This window comes from Mytilus galloprovincialis, chromosome 9 (genome assembly GCF_965363235.1).
Source record: "Mytilus galloprovincialis chromosome 9, xbMytGall1.hap1.1, whole genome shotgun sequence".
NCBI lineage: Eukaryota > Metazoa > Mollusca > Bivalvia > Mytilida > Mytilidae > Mytilus > Mytilus galloprovincialis.
In genome coordinates this window covers 3,654,789-3,677,459 of record NC_134846.1, presented here as the reverse complement: position 1 = coordinate 3,677,459, position 22,671 = coordinate 3,654,789, and the positions used below count along the sequence as shown (strand labels likewise).

The 22,671-nt window shown below is 31.3% G+C and overlaps 1 long non-coding RNA gene across 1 annotated transcript; it reads left to right on the top strand.

Moving 5' to 3' along the window:
* Positions 1–15,515: 15,515 nt before the first annotated feature.
* LOC143046593 (uncharacterized) lies at positions 15,516–19,180 on the top strand. The gene is made up of 3 exons (XR_012969172.1): positions 15,516–15,618; positions 17,126–17,201; positions 18,693–19,180. It is a non-coding gene; the product is annotated as an uncharacterized LOC143046593 (long non-coding RNA).
* The last annotated feature ends 3,491 nt before the right edge of the window (positions 19,181–22,671 follow it).

The window sequence follows — 22,671 nt, the reverse complement described above, 5'->3', positions numbered from 1 at the left end:
ACCCATAGTTTATATAATAACAAGATTTATTTCAATTCTTCCCCTTGGGAATATTGAATTTGTTTCGTCTAAGTATGTTTCCATTCTACAAAATGCAAAGATCAATGACTGTTTAGGACACTAGCAGTGGAGGAATATAATTCAAATGTGTCATATATTCTGTGAATGATCTGTGAAAATGTACAGTTGTTCTTTCTGAATTTAATACAATATATAACAAATAGCATGTATAACCACTACAGATTAACACTTAAAATGAAACATACAAATTTTCTTTTATTGATAATTTGGTCTTAGATGCATGATTTTTGTATTAGTTGTAAGTGGCTATGAATTAGCTGTCAGTAATCTCATATCTCAGATCAGTTACTACTTAGCGTCTTTTAGTTGTTGGGATATTCAAGTATCTGGCAACGTCCACTCTGTGTTTTTGTAAGGTGTTTTTCTATTTGTATATATCAGATGAGTTAAGCCTTTTTCAATTGATTTTTATAGTTCGTTCTTATGTTGTACTGTAACATCACAGTCCCAGGTTAAAGGAGGACTGGCATCCCGGTACCATTTGTAACACAACCACAGTCTGTATGTATGTGACTGTCCCAAGTTAGCAGCCTATGAATCTGTGTTTGTCGTTTGCTAATGTGTAACATATTTATTTTTATTTATTTTTTTTTGTACATAAATTAGGTCGTTTGTTTTTTCGTATGAATTGTTTTACATTTGCCATTTGGGGACCATTTATTGCTGACTATGCGATATGAGTTTTGCTCATTGTTGAAGGCCGTATGGTGACCTAGTTTTAGTTGTTAATTTCTGTATTAGTTGGTCTCTTGTGGAGAGTTTTCTCATTGACAGTCATAACCTTATCTCTTTTTTTTATATTTATATAATATTTAATTATTATTATTATTATTACATTTTTTAATTTATAGAATTAATTGTGAAGATCTGCAGATTGTCTGTTAATTTTAGTCACTTTCGATACCTGCTTCATTTTTTCATGTATTGACACCTAGTTTGCTCATGACAAGTTAAGATCTTAAACCACAATAAAACGCTCAGAACAAACTAAAATATTCATTTGTTTCGGAACAACAATGTATAGGTTCGTTGTCTACAGAATATTGGCTATGTTTGGAAAATGGCAGTCCTCATTCATATGTAGATATCTATGAGTAAATATTTATTAAGCAATGGTACAGTAGAAATTTTCTAAAAAAAAATATTAAAAACTGATGAAACAAAAACGGATTATAGAAACGTGTGGTGTAAAGTACATTGCTTCAAAGCTGGCGACGATAAACTTGTAACTTGATGAACCTATCATTGTGTACGTCTCTGGTGGATAGCTGTCTCATTTCCTAGTATTACATCTCTTAATTGTTATATTGAAGTTATGAATTTTAACTGATTATAATATCAACACAACTTATCCTTTGAGATTTACTATCAATATTGCAATAAATGTTTTAATTAGTTTTTAGCAGAGACAAATGTATTAGTTTATCTTTACGTCGGAAGTTTTAATAACGGAAAAGAAAAAAAAAACAGTCGAAGAACTTACGGATCTATAATAATACTTTCATCCACTTAATTTGAACTTTGTTAGATAGTTGTCTCATTCGCAATCATAACACATATTCTTTTTTTATAAAATAAAAAAGCAACTTCAAAGCAGTTTGTTGATATGCAGAATCGAATCTACATAATGCCAGTGGAGTCTCATAAATTGTATTGGATCAGTATTTATTTATTCGATTATAATTATTTGATGATTTGCATATTAGGGAATACGTTGATATGATTGGTTGAGATGACTTACGGTTGTTCTGGATGTTGTTAATTTGTCGATAGACAACGTTGACCGAACTTCTTTTCGTAACCAATGTAAACAAGATGGCAACGGTAATGACACAATACGGATCGACAATACGGTATGGGCTTTGCTCATTGTTGAAGGCTTACGGTAACATATAGTTGTTAAATGCTGTGTTTTTTTAGGGGCTCTTGTGGAGATTTTTCTCATTGGTAATTATACCACATCTTTTTTTTATATTTGGAACGTTTTGTATCCACTACGTTTACTCACCGTAAACCGATTTTTTAATCTAATCTATTCCTCAGTATCGTAATAATATAATGACATTGTTCAACTCTAACTTTTTTTAATTTTCACCTCCATGGATATATTGCCATTGCATTATCTGGGCGTTTCCATTTTATACCCACACTTCTTCAATCCCTTATTAGAATGTTTAATACTTTTTCAGATTGTAAACGATATAATGGCATGGAGCAATTTTTATTTATGTATTATCTAAATTATTCTTGGTTATAGTGGTAACCTAGATAGATCTGTCTCCGTTTAAAATCGGGTTGGCATATAACATTGTCAGTAACTTTTGTTGACGATTTATATCTTAACAAGAATTGTCCAAAGTACATGGATGCCCACTCGCAATATCCTTTTTCATGTTCCATGGACCGTGAAATTGGGTAATAATCTAAAACTGAACTGCCTTGACCAAAAACCTTAACCTGAAACTACCGCTTTCATTGTCTATGTTCAGTGGACCGTGCAATTGGTATTAAAAGTCTAATTTGTCTTTAAAACTAGAAAGATCATCTCATAAGCAACAAGTGTACTAAGTTTCAAGTTGATTGGACTTCAGCTTCATCAAAAACTACCTTGACCAACAATTTAACCTGAAACTCCCACTTTCATTTTCTATATTCAGTAGACCGTGAAATTTGGGTCAAAAGTCTAATTTGGACTTAAAATTAGAAAGATCATATCATAAGCAACGAGTGTACTAAGTTTCAAGTTGATTGGACTTCAGCTTCATCAAGAGTTATCTTGACCAAAAACTTTTGCACAGAACGGACGCACAGACGAACGGACGAACGGCCGGACGAACGAACCGGGCCACGGACCAGAAAACATAATGCCCCTCTACTTTCGTAGGTGCGGCATAAAAATGTTGACCTAGGTAATATCAATTAATATGGTTTGTTTAACATATAGCTTACTTCTGCTTTGGTTGACTTTTCTTTTAAAAAACAAAAATGAAATCCTGAATAACTGACCAAACCTGCTATAATTAATTTCATAAAACAGATTATTAGGACATCTAACATTTGGTTTTTATTTCTAAACAGACAGACATCTAAGCTTTTAAGTTGTAAAGGTGTGTGCACGTGTTCTTATACAGGAACCTGATGTTCAGTGGTTTTCGTATGTTCATGTGGTTCAAATGTTTTCGATTCTTGTTTATATATTGATAAAACCCTTTATAGCTTGCTGTTCAGTGTGAGACATAGCTCCGTAGTGAAGACCGTAATATGACCTATAACGGTTAACTTTTACAAATTATGACTTGGATAAAGAGTTTTCTCATTTGCACTCATACCACATCTTCTTATATCTACATTCCAAAGCTATGTCATTACGGTTTCCTTCATAGAATAGACAAATCTAATTTATTTAATTCTTGTTCATATTTAATATGCATACCCTGTTACAGTTAATTTTATTAGACAACATAAAACTGGTTTACTTAAAGAACTTATATCTTATCTACGAAGAGCGACCATGCACTTATATCATTGTCGTATATCATAAAAAGTAAAATCAACTTGTATAGCATGATCACCAATAAACCATACAATGAAGACTAGACACAGTGAAATGATGTTAATTACTGTTTCTGAGTAGAAAAAGGCCCCGGGATATATTTAACACGATAATTGGTATTAATTTGTTAAAAAATAGGAAGCACTTTTAACGCCAAATGTTCAGACAGATTCCCAAAAAGATTCTAGAAATAACACTCTATACTCAAAGATAATATATCAGTAATTGTTCTCTTAATGGAAAAGCGTGAAATGGTTAACCGGACAAATAGCATTGTATTATGATATAATCGAATATAAATCTGTCGGAATTTGCTGGATTGATATATCATGTTCGCTCCTCTGTCAATTGGATCGCTGCAGTGTCCAGTATAATAGAAGAATAATAGCTTCATTCGACATTTGGATGTATCATTCCAATAATGTGATACATCGTTCTGTCACGTACCGAGTTTGATGGCAGCATATAGTTCAATACTTTACAAAAGAGAAAGATGAATTAAAATATGAGCTATAACACAAAATACTTTTAGCCAAATCTGCGTACATATACACAATTATCGTATAGTCTTATGTATATTTAAACATGTTAAAGGAACCAGTTCTTTTTTTACTTGCTTCCTGACGTTAGGTGTTTTGATTTACAATAGACAGGAGAAAATGAAAGGAAACAATGAAAGCTTTCGTCTCTATGCTAGTCTTATCATTACGGGATTTGTTTTATCTTTTGAGACGTTTTTTTTCGATTTGTCGAAAACGTGTGATGTTCAGTCTTATATTGTTGATTACTATTGTTTTTTTCTTACACTTTGTTTAAATATAGATTATATTTTATAAGAACAATCGATCATTACAGTTTTATTTGTATCTATGGAATACCAGCTAAAAGTTGCAAACTAAATTGTATTGAAAGGGGTCAGCATAATATGACATTTTCAAATGAACATCAACAGAAAACAAACAAAACATATATAGATTAAGAAAAAGCAAAAAGATTTACGTTTAGACAATTCTGTAATTATTATGTTTTCGCAAAAATATCTTTTTGGTAAAGAAGTGATCAAAAGTAGTCTTAAATTAATGTGGAAATAAAATTGAGAATGGAAATGGGGAATGTGTCAAAAAGACAACAACCCGACCATAGAAAAAACAACAGCAGAAGGTCACTAACAGGTCTTCAATGTAGCGAGACATTCCCGCACCCGGAGGCGTCCTTCAGCTGGCCCCTAAACAAATTTATACTAGTTCAGTGATAATGAACGCCATACTAATTTCCAAATTGTACACAAGAAACTAAAATTAAAAAAATACAAGACTAACAAAGGCCAGAGGCTCCTGACTTTGGACAGGCGCAAAAATGCGGCTGGGTTAAACATGTTTATGAGATCTCAACACTCCCCCTATACCTCTAGCCAATGTAGAAAAGTAAATGCATAACAATACGCACATTTAAAATTCAATTCAAGAGAAGTCCGAGTCTGATGTCAGAAGATGTAACCAAAGAAAATAAACAAAATGACAATAATACATAAATAACAACAGACTACTAGCAGTTAACTGACATGCCAGCTCCAGACTTCAATTAAACTAATTGAAAGATTATGATTTCATCATATGAATATCAGGCACAATCCTTCCCGTTAGGGGTTTAGTATCATACCATCATAACATATATGAGAAGAACATAACCCGTGTCATGCCAACAACTGGTTTTTTAATAAATGTGTTTAGTTCCGATGCAAAGACCCTATAAGTGAATCAATATTAACGCCAAAATAAGCAATCTTTAGTGACCTGACAACAGTATCGTAACTATATCCCTTCTTGATAAGTCTATTTAAAGGTTTTGTTAGTTTCTGAGGTGAATATTGACATTTTTGTGCTTTATAAAGAATATTTCCATAAAAAATTGGATGTGAAATACCTGAACGTATAAGAAGTCTGCATGTTGAGCTATATTTACGAATGATGTCCTTATACCGATGATAAAATTTAGTAAATGTTTTGACTAGTTTGTGATATCGAAAACCCTGGTGTAATAATTTTTCAGTAATACATAAATTTCTCTCGTTAAAATCTAAAACATTGTTACATACACGAGCGAATCGTACAAGTTGAGATATATAAACACCGTAAGATGGTGACAATGGAACGTCACCATCTAAAAATGGATAATTAATGATAGGAAATGAAAAATCATCTCTTTTATCATAAATTTTAGTATTAAGCTTTCCGTTAGTGATATAGATATCAAGATCGAGGAAAGGGCAGTGGTCATTGTTAGTATTAGCTTTATTTAAAGTAAGTTCAACAGGATAAATTTCTTTAGTATACATACTGAAGTCGTCATTATTGAGAGCCAAAATGTCATCCAAATATCTAAAAGTATTATTAAATTTGTTTATGAGATGTTGTTTCGATGGGTCTTTGCTGATTTTTGTCATAAATTTTAACTCATAACAATACAAAAACAGGTCCGCAATAAGTGGTGCACAGTTAGTCCCCATTGGAATTCCAATAACCTGACGATATACGGAATCTCCAAAGCGAACAAAAATGTTATCTAGTAAAAATTGAAGGGCATATATAGTATCAAAGCATGTCCAATTGACATAGTTTTTTTGTTTATTGCTACTAAAAAATGACCTAAAAGAGTTTGAACATATATATTCACATTCTGACTTTTTAAATGCCCATTTAATTAGGTGGGTGAATTTTTTCTTAATGAGAATGTGAGGCAATGTGGTATACATTATAGCATTAGCAAATAGCATTCTTTGCATGTGAGATATATTAAACGCCTCAAATTTTACCAAATAGATAATAGAAACGGGCCGTAAACAGGATTGGCAATATCCATATCATAGTTTCTGTAACACTGACTTGATAGCAATATAGTGAAATCCGCCTGCCCGTATTTAATTTAGTATTTGTTCGTTTAATTCTAGCAAACATGTCATTATGCATATAAGTTTCAGGTAATATACTACAATCTTATTATTTTCCAATCAATGCATTGTCTAATTTAGAGCCATATGCATAGTTTTATCATAGATGTTCATTTACAAATATAATGTACGCTTCAAGTAAAACCCATCAACTAATTTTATTGTTATAATTTAAAAAACGTGTGTTTGTCTTACTAAAAGCTCATATTGCAGGTAAAATCAATCATTTTGAAATTTGAAAATGGATAAAGACTTTGGAAAATGTAGAGTCTTAAGTTTAATTATGATAATCTGTGAAACTATTGTTCTAAGTCAGCGCGAAAACAAGTCAATATATTACGATGTGAGGCTCTTTCATGTATCTTCAGAAAACGGATACAAGGTCAAAAACGACACCCAACTTCTACATGTTCTATCCGATATAAAAAAAAGATATGGTATGATTGCCAATGAGACAACTCTCCCCCAGACACCATATGACAGAGAGATTTATAACTATAGGTAACCGCCTAATTCTCGTTTGAATTGTTTACATTAAATATTTAACCAGATTGCCATGTATGTAGCTTGTTTAACAATGGCGTCAGCACAAGTACATCGAATGTATACGGGAAAAACAAGCAAGTACAATTCAAACTGGAATCATTGAGCATCCTAGTAAATTTATATAGAATTATAAAGTCCCGTATTTTATTATAGAAATAAGTTTATATATTTTTCTATATATTTTTCTATATATATATATATATATATATATATATATATAACAAATACATGTATATCTCTGCCTATGTGTAGTGACAACTGCAAATTATACCTTGTCAATCGGATTTCTTATGATTAAGAAATACCAGGCGTTAGACTATGTATGAAGTGCCTAGAAAATCAACCTAACGATGTTAGAGTAGATTTGATTCGTAACTTCCTCCCCGGCGCCGGAGCTGGAACCTGTACTTTTTATTTCTAAATTCTACGACACCGCCTAGCATTGCGCAGAGACCTTATCCCCTCCTCTAAATCTAGCTTATAAAAAAATAAGTTTTCGTTTCGGGAGGTATATATATCATGAAACAGTTTTTTTGCATATCGGGATCTAGACAGTGGCATGTCCTCTGCCTGACTGATCACCAGACAGAGAACAGGTCAATGTCTGGTTCCAGTTTGCAATTAACCTACACTACCATGGTTTGTACCTCCGAGGGATAGTGCGTATACACGATTCTCACAGGACCACTGGCTGGGGCAACTGATCAAAACTTAAGTCGAATATTTCAAAAGCAAATAAGTAACATCTGATAAAAAAAACAACAAATAAGCGACACACTAGGTTCTTGTAAAACTCACAACAAAAGTCAAACAAAAAAAAGAAAAAAATATACAAACATTAAGTAGATTCTTTTTTTTTTTAATTAAAAAAAACCATTAGGAACATATAGGGCGCAATTTCCAGTAGGAAAGTCGTCCTTAAAAAACCCACAGAACCGATAGCGAGAATTCCAGACTTTTTCTTTTTCTTTTAGTTCAAATAAGGTCAAATGTGGAAGAATACGTGTTGCTGTGCATGCGTGATTGACAAAGATTTAATCAGATTCGCAAAAATATGTAATAACAATTTAAGTGTTTCTATATACAGATAGTGATTAAAAATATGCAATTTATGTAAATGTTTTGGTTTGAATTTGTGTTAGCCGATCTCTAAAGCCGGCAACAGTAGTGGTAGATATTCACGGTTTTTTTAAATGAACAAACACTATTACATATACATTTCATATGTGTCTGTTTTTAAACGAGTTTAGACTTAGTGTGTATATTTGTATCCGCTGATAATAATTTTATGTTAGATAAACATAATTATTTAGAATCAACACAGTTGTATAGCTATCAATAAGTGCATTTTCAAAATCCTTTATTTTTAGGCTTGACGAAGATCTACATGATTTAACGAATAAATGTAAGAAGATGTGGTGTACTTGCCAATAAATTAGATCACCGTACAGCCTTCAACAACGAGCAAACCTTAACCGCATAAACATTTACAAAATTCCCCAAAATTACAAATATGAATTCAAACAATTCAAACGAGAAAACTATCGGACTGATTGATGACACTTGTAGAAAAATATACACAACAACGACAACCACTGGTCACAGAAAAGAGGGGGTTTAAACCATATGTCCCAATTGAAAAATAATTTCGTCAAACAATCGGGAGATCTTATCTACAGAACAATACCTGGATCCGCCACTGTACAGTCTCCTGGCTTGTATACCTGTAGGATAGTCAAAGATAACGGCGTTAAAAAAATATTTTCTTTATTTATGTTTTTATTCCATTCAGTTCTTCAATTTATCGATTAATTAATAAAAGTAGCGAAGCAATTATTTTATTTAATCGAATTAAATGTCAGTACGATCTTTTTGATAAGATTGTATATTGCTATATGGCTGTGAAATATGGGGATTTAGTTTTTAAACTTGAAAAAATCTACCCCAAGCTTTATGGTATATGGAGAGCTAGGCGCTTATCCTATGTCAGTATATGTGGAACACCGTATGGTATCTTTTTGGTCTAACATTGTAAACAGTTTCGAGAGTAAATAGACAAATATTCTATATAGATATATTTATAAACTCAACGTATATGGTGGATTTACTTTCGATTGGTTGATTTGTATAAAACATATCTTGAATAAATATGGATTTTCAAATATTTGGTTAAATCAGAGTAACTTTAGTTTTAATCCAAAAGGGTTAAAGTTGAGCATTAAACAGAGATTTTTTGACCAATTTCAGCAGACTTGGAAATCAGAAATGGAATATTCTCCCAAAGCATTATGCCTTTAATGTTAGAAACTGTTTTAAGAAAACTTTGAATTTGAAGAATATTTAGACTTATTAAGTTATAAAGATAAGATAACGTTATGAAGGTTTAGAATTGGAAATCATCGGTTACCTATAGAAATCGGTAGATGGCGTAGAATTATGAGAAAGGAAAGGTACTGTGTACTTTGTAACTCTCAAGAGATAGGTTGATGTATTTCACTATATTCTAAACTGCACAGCTCTAACAGAAAGTAGCAGAGCTTTTCTTAAATCTTTCTATGTAAGCCGAGTAAATGTTTCGAAATTGGGCACTTTATTTATTTCCAAAAATATTGTGTTTTGAAAAATTTGTGTAAATTAATTTGAATTATATATACAAATCAAACTTATTTTATCGAGGAATAAATTGAATCAGGAACATATATATTGTTAGGTATATTGTTCCCAGATTGACAAATCCTTGTTCTTATATAAATAGTAATAATTTTTCATCGGCGAAAAAGATAGTTACTTTTATTGTGTTGGAAGTTTATCATGTTTATTGTGTTGGAAGAATCGAAAAAATGTTTCATTTTCTAAATTCTATTTATTTACTTGGACATCGTAGAGTTTAAAATTCTTTTTTTTTACCATATTGGACTATATATTGTGTATTGAATTAAAACACGAACGCGGACCTCGATGAGAACACCTGGATTGAAAGTTTGCAAACGTTCCGACCAATGAAATTCATTTTACTATGTAACGCGAACTTCAACGAAAGAACCTAGCTGAAATATTGTGTATTGAATTGAAACATGAACGCAGACCTCGATGAGAACACCTGGATTGAAAGTTGACAATTGTTCCGACCAATGAAATCATTTTGATATGTAACACGAACTTAAACGAAAGCACCTAAATGAAATATTTTATTTCTACAATAAATTTTTATTTAGAAATTACCGCTAAAATACAGTAAATAAAAATTCTATCAGAGCAACAATGCATAGTTGTTTCTTTTCCATTCTTGTTTTTTTTTTTAATAATGTTGGTGTTGATTTTAATTTGGTAGGTAGACTTATATTAAATGCCCTAAACGTAAATATACGTTGTTTTTTTTTAAATGCATTAGACGTAAGAGAATGTCGACTTAGAGCAAGTCAAGGTCGTTAAACTAAATCAACCTACCCATCGTTATCGCAGACTAAAATTTATCTCATAAACAGAATACATGTTCATTGATAGCAAGACTTTTTGTACGCCACGGTGCAGGACAGCACAATAATCCCTTTACAGAATCGGAACCACAATTCACAATTTTAGTATTTTGCTGCTTTTCCACAATTAACGCATGTTTCGCGTCAGTGATCGGTATTACAATTTGACACAGTTTTAAAAGTTTATTGAGCAGTTACTTCATTTACAATTTTGAGCAAGACTTAACTGTGTATTAAATTCAACAAATGTCAGCACTATCTTCATCTTACAAGTTACTTCATAATATCAACATACAGCTAGGGAATATTTCTTGTTGACCGAAAATGCAAGAAACATCGATTTAAACTATGTTAAAAATAAATCATTTGTGTAAGTTACATTAATTTCCGTGTCTATATTTAATTTACGAGTACACTATAGTAAAACAGAAAAAGAGAAACGGAAATATACAGAAATACATAAAGTCTCGTAAGTCATTTCAATGGACCATACTTACATATCACGAGTTATTATAGCACTCAGCAAGTTTTGAAACGAATATGCGAGATAAAGATCTACTGCATTTGGGCAAATTAAAAATATGTTCAACATCTAACTATTTTATTTTTAACAGATTCACAAGTTTTGCATTTTTTAAACCGTGCATCAATATTTTAATGTTTTCCTTTAAATTCCTTATATATGTTACGTGTATTGATCATTCATTTGTTTAAATTGTGAAGTATGTGACTTTAATAAGAATACACGCATTTATATATATAAGTCGATAAAGTTTGAACCAAATAAACGAAAGATACATCGATGTTGTTTTGCTTGAGTGATTTACCTGTTAAAAGTTGGGGTCTCAACACGGTTTAAAACGAAATAATACCAGTTTGAAATAGTTTAACGGGGGTGTGGCCTATTTGTTTGACGTAACTTACCACCAACTTGAATTAAATTGAACGACTGCAAGCGAATCTATTTGACTGGCATTAAAATGATTTGATATGCATTGAAATAAATTAAAATTGATTTTTAATTTTTGTCAATCTTTATCAAATGATGATTAATCTCATTTAAACAGCGTTAATACGTTTTTTTCCGATCAAGTTAAATTCGGGTTACTAGTGCATATCGGGGCCTTTTATAGTTGACTATGCGGTATGGTCTTTGCTCATTGTTGAAGGCCGTACGATGACCTATAGTTGTTAATGTCTTTGTCATTTTGGTCTCTTTTAGACAGTTGTCTCATTGGCAATCATACCACATCTTCTTTTTTATAAGTTAAAGTATAAGTGTCTGTGTGTCTGTAATGCTCTCCGATACAAGAATATTTAAAATCTGAAATGGAAGTATTTACATGTAAGACGACATGTACAACACTTAAAATAATTGGTTATGTTTCTTTATTTGCTTATAACCCCAAATTCGGGTGACATTTCCATAAGTTCTTCTAAATATGCAATCTAATTTGTCTGCTTAGTGCATTATGCAGTACACGCATTGGACTAATATATTTCTATCATAACAGCCACAGTTCCAGATAGATGCACTTGATTTACATTGTGATAAGTACGTCTCTTTACTGGTCAATACCAATTCAAACAATCATATGATGGTTTAGAGTTATTAAAACGAAAAAGAATTAAATGTCATCATAAAAAATGTTAAAAAAATCATGAATAAATCAATAGAAATGTCTTGGTTTACTGTTGTAAATTCTATGGATGTGTCCGTTGTTATTCTTCGGTTTACCTTTTGTTATGTACAACTATCCGATATTTATTTATTTTTGCATTTATCTATCCTGAGTGTTCTTACGTTTGTTTGTACTATTTTCCTCTCACATACTATTGTCATTCTAGTGGAATTTTTATAATAGCTATATATGCGGGAGGTTTGGCTTGCTATACAACCAGGTTTTACCAATCTTAAATGTCCTAAATTTAATTTGGCTGTTGTTATCAAAAACTCTGTTTCTATGTTTCTATGTATGTTGGCGTTTGTTGTTGTGACATCGCAGTCTCATAGTTAATGTTTGTCCCTGGGTTTTGGCTCGTGACCCATATTTGTTTTCTTTCAATCAATTAATAACTATCGAACAACGGTAAACTACTATCTAAAAATATATATGTTTTATTCAACATTTCTAAAAAGTTTTTTTCTAGTAATTTGGGCAGTTTGTTGCCCAGGTTGCTCTTCACCGGTTTAACCCTTAAAGATGATCTACTTTCTATTTTCAGTGGTATAGGTTTATTCGACAACAGTTACTGATAAAGAACAATACAACTAATAATATGTAATAATACTAAATTCCCTTTAATCCTAAATAAAATCCCATTTGATCTTCTCGTTGGCGTTTTATCTAATTATCAAGATGGCCAGACAAATTGCACCTAATTCTATAAGATGATAAAAAATGACCAATATCACAGAAGTATGTCAGATAAATGGCAAAAACTAAGATGTAAAACACCATTATTGACAAGGTATTAAGACACAGACACTAAGGATAAAAGTGTTACAGCAATAACATTGAATTAGTTAATTTTGAAAACGAAGATCCCCCTTGAAGCTGATGGTCAATATATTATCACAGAAGTGGTTGTTAACTGCTATGCAATAGTCATAACTCGATTAAACTAATAATTTACAAAGGATTTAAAAGATATGCCAGATCGATAATATGTTTGCAGAGTTCGGAAGGTTAAACTTTTCTAAATCTATAAATTAAATTGATATAATAATTTATAAAACTAAACCATTATAGGCAAAGGTATGGTCTTCAACACGGAGTCTTGGATCAAACCAAACAGCAATCTATAAAGGTTTCAGCAATTACTAGTGTAAAAACATTCAAACCGGAAAAAGCAATGGTTTAGTATATACATGATATAAAAAAAAGAGAAACGAGAAACACTCATGAACCATATTAACAAACGACTACTACTGAACATCGACAACTACTAAATATCATCTTACTTATATACACATATTAAGAACAATAGAACATGTCACCATGGTTACATGTAAAAAGTAATTATTTCAAAAATTTATCTTTAAAATGATATACTATGTTCGTCTTACGAAGGTAAACATTTGAAGTGATGTCACCTTTATTAAAGTACAAGCAATATATTTGTTGTAACCTTGTTATCTTTCGTTCCAATTCGGTTACAATTCGGTAAATAAATTTCATTATTTGAACAGTAAACACAAACATTAGATCACCGTGTTTACAAATAGGTATTCGTGTAAACATCCTTTCATATAATAACTATTTATTTGAAAAGGTCAACCCTTACACATTTATACATTTTGAATAGTTTAAAGTATTTGAACTATTTACAAAGTCAATGCTGAACACAAAATTAGTCTCATTATACATGTATTTCTGACTATTACTTTTTAACAAATAAGGATAAATAATTCCAATATAATGATTGTTTAAATGATAAGATTATACAAACAAAGTAAAATCTAATTTTCAAAGAACAGTCTTCCAAAAAGTATATTATTTGATAAATTATTGTTGCCGTAAATAATATCTGAACAAAACGGTATAGAATTGTTTATACTGTTCAATTTTTATTATCATAAAAATTCTCTAAATCAGGGGAGAACAGGTTGTAAAAAAAACTAGTTCATGTGTTTATATAAGACGAATAAAGCAAATCGAATCTATTATACAGATAATCTATCGTGTAAGTGATTTTAAATACGCAGAAACCATCCTGTTTACTGGTTATTAACCTGCCTTGATGACTGGGTATCCGGTAATATTCAAATAATAACACTCAATGACATTTTGTCTCTGATTATTTTTTTTTATTATATCTGAATACATTATTGTGAAAGTACGAAATTGCAGTTTGAAGCTGTCGGTATTTATAATATTATCTGATCATAAAAGCATAATTATCTTGTGAAATTATAAATACATTGACAATAAAAGTTGGAATTTTCGTGAATAGGGTAAATTGACACGAACCTGTATATGAAACTAGTAGTATACTGCAACTACTTGTATTTATTTCGTAAATATAGTAACTAAGCTATATTTTGTATTATGTCAATTTCATCATGGAACAGTTTTTTCACAATCAGGGGTCCATTAAGGGATGAAAATAAGTTTGACATTTGTGTAACGATTGAAAAAGCTATCAATGTATTAATTCATTTTGTAGTACATGTATAAAAACAAAAGTAGGTCAATGTCATACAAAACTAATTGTATTGTACTCAGCGCAAAACTAGGGAAGAGCTCGGAAGAACCTCACCTTCCCCAGTTTCTCAGCCTCACACAACAAGTTTATATTTTCCTGACATTGACCTAATATGATATATTTATTACCATTAGTTATTAAAAATATATATGATTTATTCGTTGGACATTTTACAGCGATAAGACTACATCACTAGCTTTTTGGCCAACGATCTCTTAATTGCACTAGGTATCATCCAAACTACTAAATGAAATAAATAAATCGCAAAAATACGGAACTCCGCGGAAAATTCAAAAAGGAAAGTCTTCAATCAAATAGCAAAATCAAAAGCTCTAACACATAAAACGAATGGATTTCAAGTGTCATATTCTTGATTTACTAATTTAGCATATATGAATGACAAGAATACAAAAACTATCATAAAACAACAACATAATGGCGAGATGTATATATACAGAGCCACGTCATATTATCACAAAAAAAAACAAAAAAAAAAACAACATATAGACAAAACACATTAACAAACATAAAAGAAAATAATACAAAATTTATGGAAAATAACACAATGCCGAGATGCGGCCGATACAAAAGGATTAGTCAGTCCATAAACATAGAAAAACATCCTGTTTACTGGTCATTCGGAAATTCCCTAACCTTGTTTCGCTGGAAATCCGGACTTATATTAAATGACATCACATAATCATGATAATTACACTTGAACTTTGATAGTATATAAATATCGAATGGTCACAATACTTTAAACATACGTGTACTAAAGGTGATGCTTTTTACTCAATAACAAAAAGGTAAATACAAACATTAATACTGTAATACTTTTAACCAGACAAAGGGTTGTTATTGTAATCAAAACTCTGTAAAATTCTTTAAAAAACATCAATAATTATCTACGTTTTTGAAGCATACTTGAATTTTTAACTTAGTTCTTTAACTCTTTTATCTAGTCTTAAGCGATCTTTATCCCAACGTGGCAAATAATGATCAGCTTGTCCTTCAATTTGTGTTAAACTTTGTAAATCGTATGTAACCAACATAATGAAAACTTGATTTTCATAAACTTGAGAGAAAATAATTTTCTAGTAACAAATGCATTAAATGTCAATTTGTTCCACAATTGGAATTATTGCTGTTAAGTAAATATGTATAACACACATGTACAACTTGTAAAATATGTTTACGTTTGAATGATTACCAGCTAAGATCATGTACTATAGTCGCGATAAATACAGAAGAACTTATTAAAGAGGGACGAAAGATGCCAGAGGGACAGTCAAACTCATAAATCGAAAATAAACTGACAACGACATGTCTAAAAATAAAAAATGACAAACAGACAAACAATAGTACACATGAAACAACATAGAAAACTAAAGACTCAAGAACCAAATGCCTCTGTCTTTGTATTTGCTAACTCAGCAGGCTAAACATCATACAGATCTTATAGAATATGTAGATAAAAGTCTCTATATAATTTAGATTTGACTTATAAGATTTTCATCGATATTTAACATAGAATATCCATCAACTTCACTACCAACTGTTAATGAAAAGCTACGAAATACTTTACATGGTAGAACGGTGACATTCAGGACGATAAGAAGTCAGTAATTTGCATTGAATGACAAAAATATAATTGCTTATAATAGACCTTAAGTTGTGGGTGTTATAATTATTTCTTTTCAAATAAGTGCTGAAATAATGGCAATATTTTGAATTGCAGTTTTGAACCGTCTTCAATTATTTATAAATTGTGTAACTTGATATAATATATGAAATACATTTTATGTCGTGAATGTACATTATAATTATGATTCGTTTGATGATCTTCATGAAATAAAGTGTTAATTGACATTTTCAGTCGTGAAATACAGGGTTAATTATCATTTTTCAGTTGTGAAATTCAGGATTAATTGACATTTTTCAGTTGTGAAATACAGGGTTAGTTGAAATTTTTCAGTCGTGAAAAACAAGGTTAATTGACATTTTCTGTCGTGAAATACAAGGTTAATTGACATTTTCAGTCGTGAAGTACAGGGTTAATTGGCATTTTTCAGTCGTGAAAAAAGGGTTTGTTGACATTTTGCAGTCTTGAAATACAACGTTAATCGACATTTTTAGTCGTGAAATACAAGGTTAATTGACATTTTTTATAACACAAACGTAAATTGCAACCTTGTATTCAATACTAACGATGAATCTCTATTTGTAAATAAACATGATAAAAAAAATAAGATCGCAGTGAAGAACCTTTTAAAGAGGTATGTTTTTAATCAGCTATCAAATTTTGTTTTGCAGAAAATAATGGACAAATGCAAAGGAACTATAGCTTTTATACTTATATGCTCCTCGTTAATACAACAAAGCGAAGCAGGTACGTTTGTTTGCTCTTCACCTCCCTATACCAGTCAAATAAGGATCTTGCAAATTGTTCAAATTGAGCATTCATGTATAATGGTATATAACGAAATATTGCAGCAAAATAGAATTACTTTTTAATTTGCTACATACTAACAATATATTCATGGAAACTTTTATTTCAATTTGTAGATTTTTTAAACGAGAATTATTTTGAATAAATAAAGATAAAATATCAAAAGTAAATAAAAGGACAATCAGCCTTCAACATTCTGTTACATGTCCATTTATGTAAGTATTTTTGTGATATGGATATACGAAATAAGACAATAAATCATCAAACAAGATAACCGAAAGACATTCAAAATACAAAAGAAAAACATCAGTCAATTGTTGAAAGGTATAACTATATAGACTATGTATTATTTAAAATCTTATCCTTTTTAGCATCTTTTTGATTTGAAGGTCCTACCCACAATTTCATTTAGAAAATGCTGGTATCAAATCAGGAATTTATCATTTGTTGAAAATCGCTAAATCGATTCGTGACGTTACTGTGGCATGTTTTGAAATATGACGTCGTTTTGTGAAGCCAAACATTTGACCCTGATTACATAAAAACAACAAAATGTTAATTAAAGAAAAGGAGCGAAAGATACCAGAAGAACATTTAAACACATCTACCGAAAAAAAAATGAATACGCCATGACTAAGAAACAAACAAAAATTAGTACACAACACACACACTTAAAAACTTAAGACTTAGCAATAATAACCCCACCAACAACCAACGGGGTTGATCAAAGTTGTGCCAGATCGGTAAGCAGATTCTGCTCCACCTTTGGCACCTATCGTTTTTTAATGTTATTACGAATCCGGTAAATAGTCTAGTTCGGTTGGTCAAATTCCTGAAAAAGGAATTGGATTGTTCCGACATAAGTAGCATATCTGATAGCATTCTATAACGACCAACCAACACGTGTTGGCGTTTAATTAGTGATCGATAAATATCCATTGATTTGAAAATATAGTTCATAATGACGTCATATTTAAACGTCCATAAGATACGACTTCGATCTGAATATTTGTCTTATACGTGTTATATTCTACCCCTGCAACAAAGTATCTTCGCTGTTTTAAGCAAAACTTCAATGCTCTTTAACTTCGTAATTTATTTTGCCCTTTATACTCTGTTAGATTTGTGGGTCACTGATTACTCTTTTGTAGACGAAACGCACGTCTGCTGCGAATACAAAATTACAATCCTGTTATCTATAATTATTTTTTTTAAAACCTTTTCAGAATTTTGGTTCTGCAATGCTCTTCAAACGCGTACTTTGTTTAGCCCTTGTTAGCCCTTTTTGGTTCGGGAATCACTGATGAGTCTTTTACATACGAAACACGCATCTGATAAAAAAATTATTAACCTGTTATTTATATATGATGAGATTATCATCATGATTATTAACATATAACTACACGTTTTAATGGCGTATATCTTTTTCAGCTGTATGTGGGACAAGATGGTTTAATCCTAGTTTCAAAACTTGCTGTAATGGAGTATTGAATACTTTTAGGCAACGTGGATGCTGTGGGACAGTAGCGTATAATCCAGATTTCAAAACATGCTGTAATGGAGTATTGAATACTTTCAAGCAACGTGGTTGCTGTGGAACCGTAGCGTATAATCCAGATTTTAAAACCTGCTGTAATGGAGTACTGAATACTTTCAAGCAACGTGCATGTTGTGGAACTGTTGCCTACAATCCTTCTTTCAAGAGATGTTGTCACGGTGTTTTTTGCTAGACAATGAATAATTGTAAATAAATTTGATGGACCACCTTATCTATATTTCAGATAAGAGTAACTACCCTGTAAACCTACGCATGGTACATTTTACGTTAAGTTTACCTTTTGTTATTTAAAAGAAAACTCGATGAATGATATGTAATACATATAGCATTTGGTTTATCAAAAATATTCAATTTCTTTCAAGGATTTTTTTTTTTATTTAATACAATTATAAAACTAGTTATGTCTTCAACATTTCTTTAAAAACCTAGTATTCACTGAAATGGAATATATTGCAAACGAAACAAAAAAAAACTAAACTTAAAGAAAAATTCAAAGTGAAGTTTTTTGTTATAATCATGAGCTCAAACACACCAACGAATGAAACACAACTGTCGTATGATTCTTAACTTAGTACAGACAGAGATACTAGACTAAACACTTTACTAGTATTCGGATATTCGAGATACTGACATGATTCTTTAGTATTGATATCGTTGAATTTTTTCGAAGACATCGTTTTAGGTTGGTTCAACCGGTTTCACTGTTGTCACTGTATCCCTGTCTTCATCCCTTTGTAAATTGTACTGACGCCATCACTAGTTGGTCGACCGTTATAAAATATCTGTTTCACAGATGATAATGGATGTTCTTTTTAAGGTCGTACCTACCGCATTAGATTAATTACCGGGGTTGTACTAGCATGTACAACACGACAAAAGCCACATATAGAGCAGAATCAACTTGCACATCCGGAGCATCTGAATTCACCCCAAGATTTCATTGGATTCCTATTGCTAAGTCTTTATTTGTCTATGCTGTTTTTGATTTTTTGTCTGTCTAATGGCCTTTGTTTTATACATCACGTTGTCAGTTTATTATAGACTTTTGAGCAGAATGTCCCTATTGTATCTTACGCCCCTTTTTTGTCTGTCAAATCACAAAAAAAGTCAATGAGCACACTTCATTTATCATGAGCAGCCGAGATAAAGGAAGAGCTATCCAAACGTAGAATCACAAAAAAAAAACTGAACTTCGAAAAGAATTCAAAACGGAAAGTCCCTAATCAAATGGCAAAATCAAAGGCTCAAACACATCAAACGGTTGATAACAACTGTCATAATCTTGTCTTGGTATAGACATTTTCTAATTTAGAAAATGGAGATTGAACCTGGTCATAGATCGCTTAACCTCTCATTTGTACGACAATCACGTCGAATTCCATTCTATTGACAACGATGTGTCAACAAAACAAACAGACATAATTTATAAAAAAGTCAAAATTAGGGATACATCAGTTAACAATGTGTTATAATCTTGATAACAATAAAAACAAACAAATATTTAGAAAAGACGCACAAATAGGCATCAAATTTAACAGCCTCATTCATTGCTTTCTTATTTTTGTATTTAAGCAGGTTAAGCCTTTTTTCAACTGATTTTTATAGTTCGTTCTTATGTTGTTCTGTTATACCACTGTCCCAGGTTAGGGGGAGGGTTTGGATCCCGCTAACATGTTTAAACCCGCCACATTATTTATGTATGTGCCTGTCCCAAGTCAGGAGCCTGTAATTCAGTGGTTGTCGTTTGTTTATGTGTTACATATTTGTTTTTCGTTCTTTTTTTTACATAAATAAGGCCGTTAGTTTTCTCGTTTGAATTGTTTTACATTGTCTTATCGGGACCTTTTATAGCTGACTATGCGGTATGGGCTTTGCTCATTGTTGAAGGCCGTACGGTGACCTATAGTTGTTAATGTCTGTGTCATTTTGGTCTCTTGTGGACAATTGTCTCATTGGCAATCATACCACATATTCTTTTTTATATATAAAATAATTTTGTCGTTCAAAGTACGGTTGGTACATATTTAATTCGCCATATTGTACATATACTAGGGGGAAACTTGATGGAAAGCATTATAATTTACTGTTTCCTTGCATTTAAAAGAAAAAGAGTACTTTGTGGCAAATAAACCAAGATTTTTATAAAAAAATCCACAGCCTTTAATACAGAGGTTTTTGTTATAAAATCTGAAACATAGATTACTCACTTGCTTTTCTATGATGTGCTAGCGTTTATTCTGTACAAAAAGTTCTAACCAACCTGTAAATTCCAAAATACCTCGTGCTGAGTCACTAAAGTCGAGCGCACCCTAAAAGGTGTCCTTGATTTGGTAAATATTTTGATTTTTTTAACCAATAGCTACATTAATAAACTTGTTTTAAGGAAATCAATGCTAGATTTGTATGCAATAATCCTATATCTGTCATTCATCAAATTGCCAAATATGATAGTACAAGGATAAAAACTGAAGATTTTCTATAAAATTCCATATGTTTAGCATTGAATCAACAGAAGGGTACATAATCCTTAAATTTCATTATGCCTAATATGAAATTGGATTTATATAAGACAACATTAAAACATATAACAAGCAATATTTGTGACCAAATTCAAATAATTTGCTAACATCATCGTTTAGCTCTAATTTAATACAGACCATGACAAATTGTCAATCGTTTAAAAAGATAATAACACTAAATACATGTAACATGTTTCAAAAGTCTAATAACACTTAGTAACATAATTAATATTTAATGACATTTACATGTATAGATTTTTAAATAACCGAATATTTGACTTGTATAGAAATGCTAAATATTGAAACAGTCATTCCGTTTTCAAAAACGAATCAGGTAAAGAACATATTTTTTTTATATAGAACAATTTCTCAAATTATAGATATGCATCATTTAATTTGTTTATGTTTATCTGAAAAAATCTTGAAAATCATGCCGATCATTATTGACTAATTTCATTAAATCACATGTAATAAGTGTACTGGTAAATGTAATGATGTTCATAATTGTTGACCTATTCATTCTTTGTTTACCTTACCTGGAACACATTTTTCTAGAACATTTTCAATTAACATAACTAATTTGGGTTTTTTTTTTGTTATGCTGAAATAGCATGTTTGAAATTGAGCCAATCATGGTGTGAACTTAAGATAAAATGCAGTTTACATATATAATAAAATTGAGAATGGAAATGGGGAATGTGTCAAAGAGACAACAACCCGACCATAGAGCAGACAACAGCAGATGGTCACCAACAGGTCTTCAATGCAACGAGAAATTCTCGCATCCGGAGCCGTCCTTCAGCTGGCCCCTAAACAAATATATACTGGTTCAGTGATAATGAACACCATACTAAACTCCGAATTGTACTCAAGAAACTAAAAGTTAAAATAATACAAGGCTAGCAAATGCCAGAGGCTCCTGACTTGGGACAGGCGCAAAAATGCGGCGAGGTTAAACATGTTTGTGAGATCTCAACCCTCCCCCTATACCTCTAGCCAATGCAGAAAATTAAACGCATAACAATGCGCACATTAAAATTCAGTTCAAGAGAAGTCCGAGTCTGATGTCAAAAGATTTAACCAAAGAAAATAAACAAAATGACGATAATACATAAATAACATCAGACTACTAGCAGTTAACTGACATGCCAGCTCCGGACTTCAATTAAACTGATTGAAAAATTATGTCTTCATCATATGAATATCAGACACAATCCTCCCCGTGAGGGGTTTAGTATCATACCATCATAACATATATGAAAGAACATAACCCGTGTCATGCTAACAACTGGTTTATTAATAATAAATGTGTTTAGTTTCGATGCAACGACCC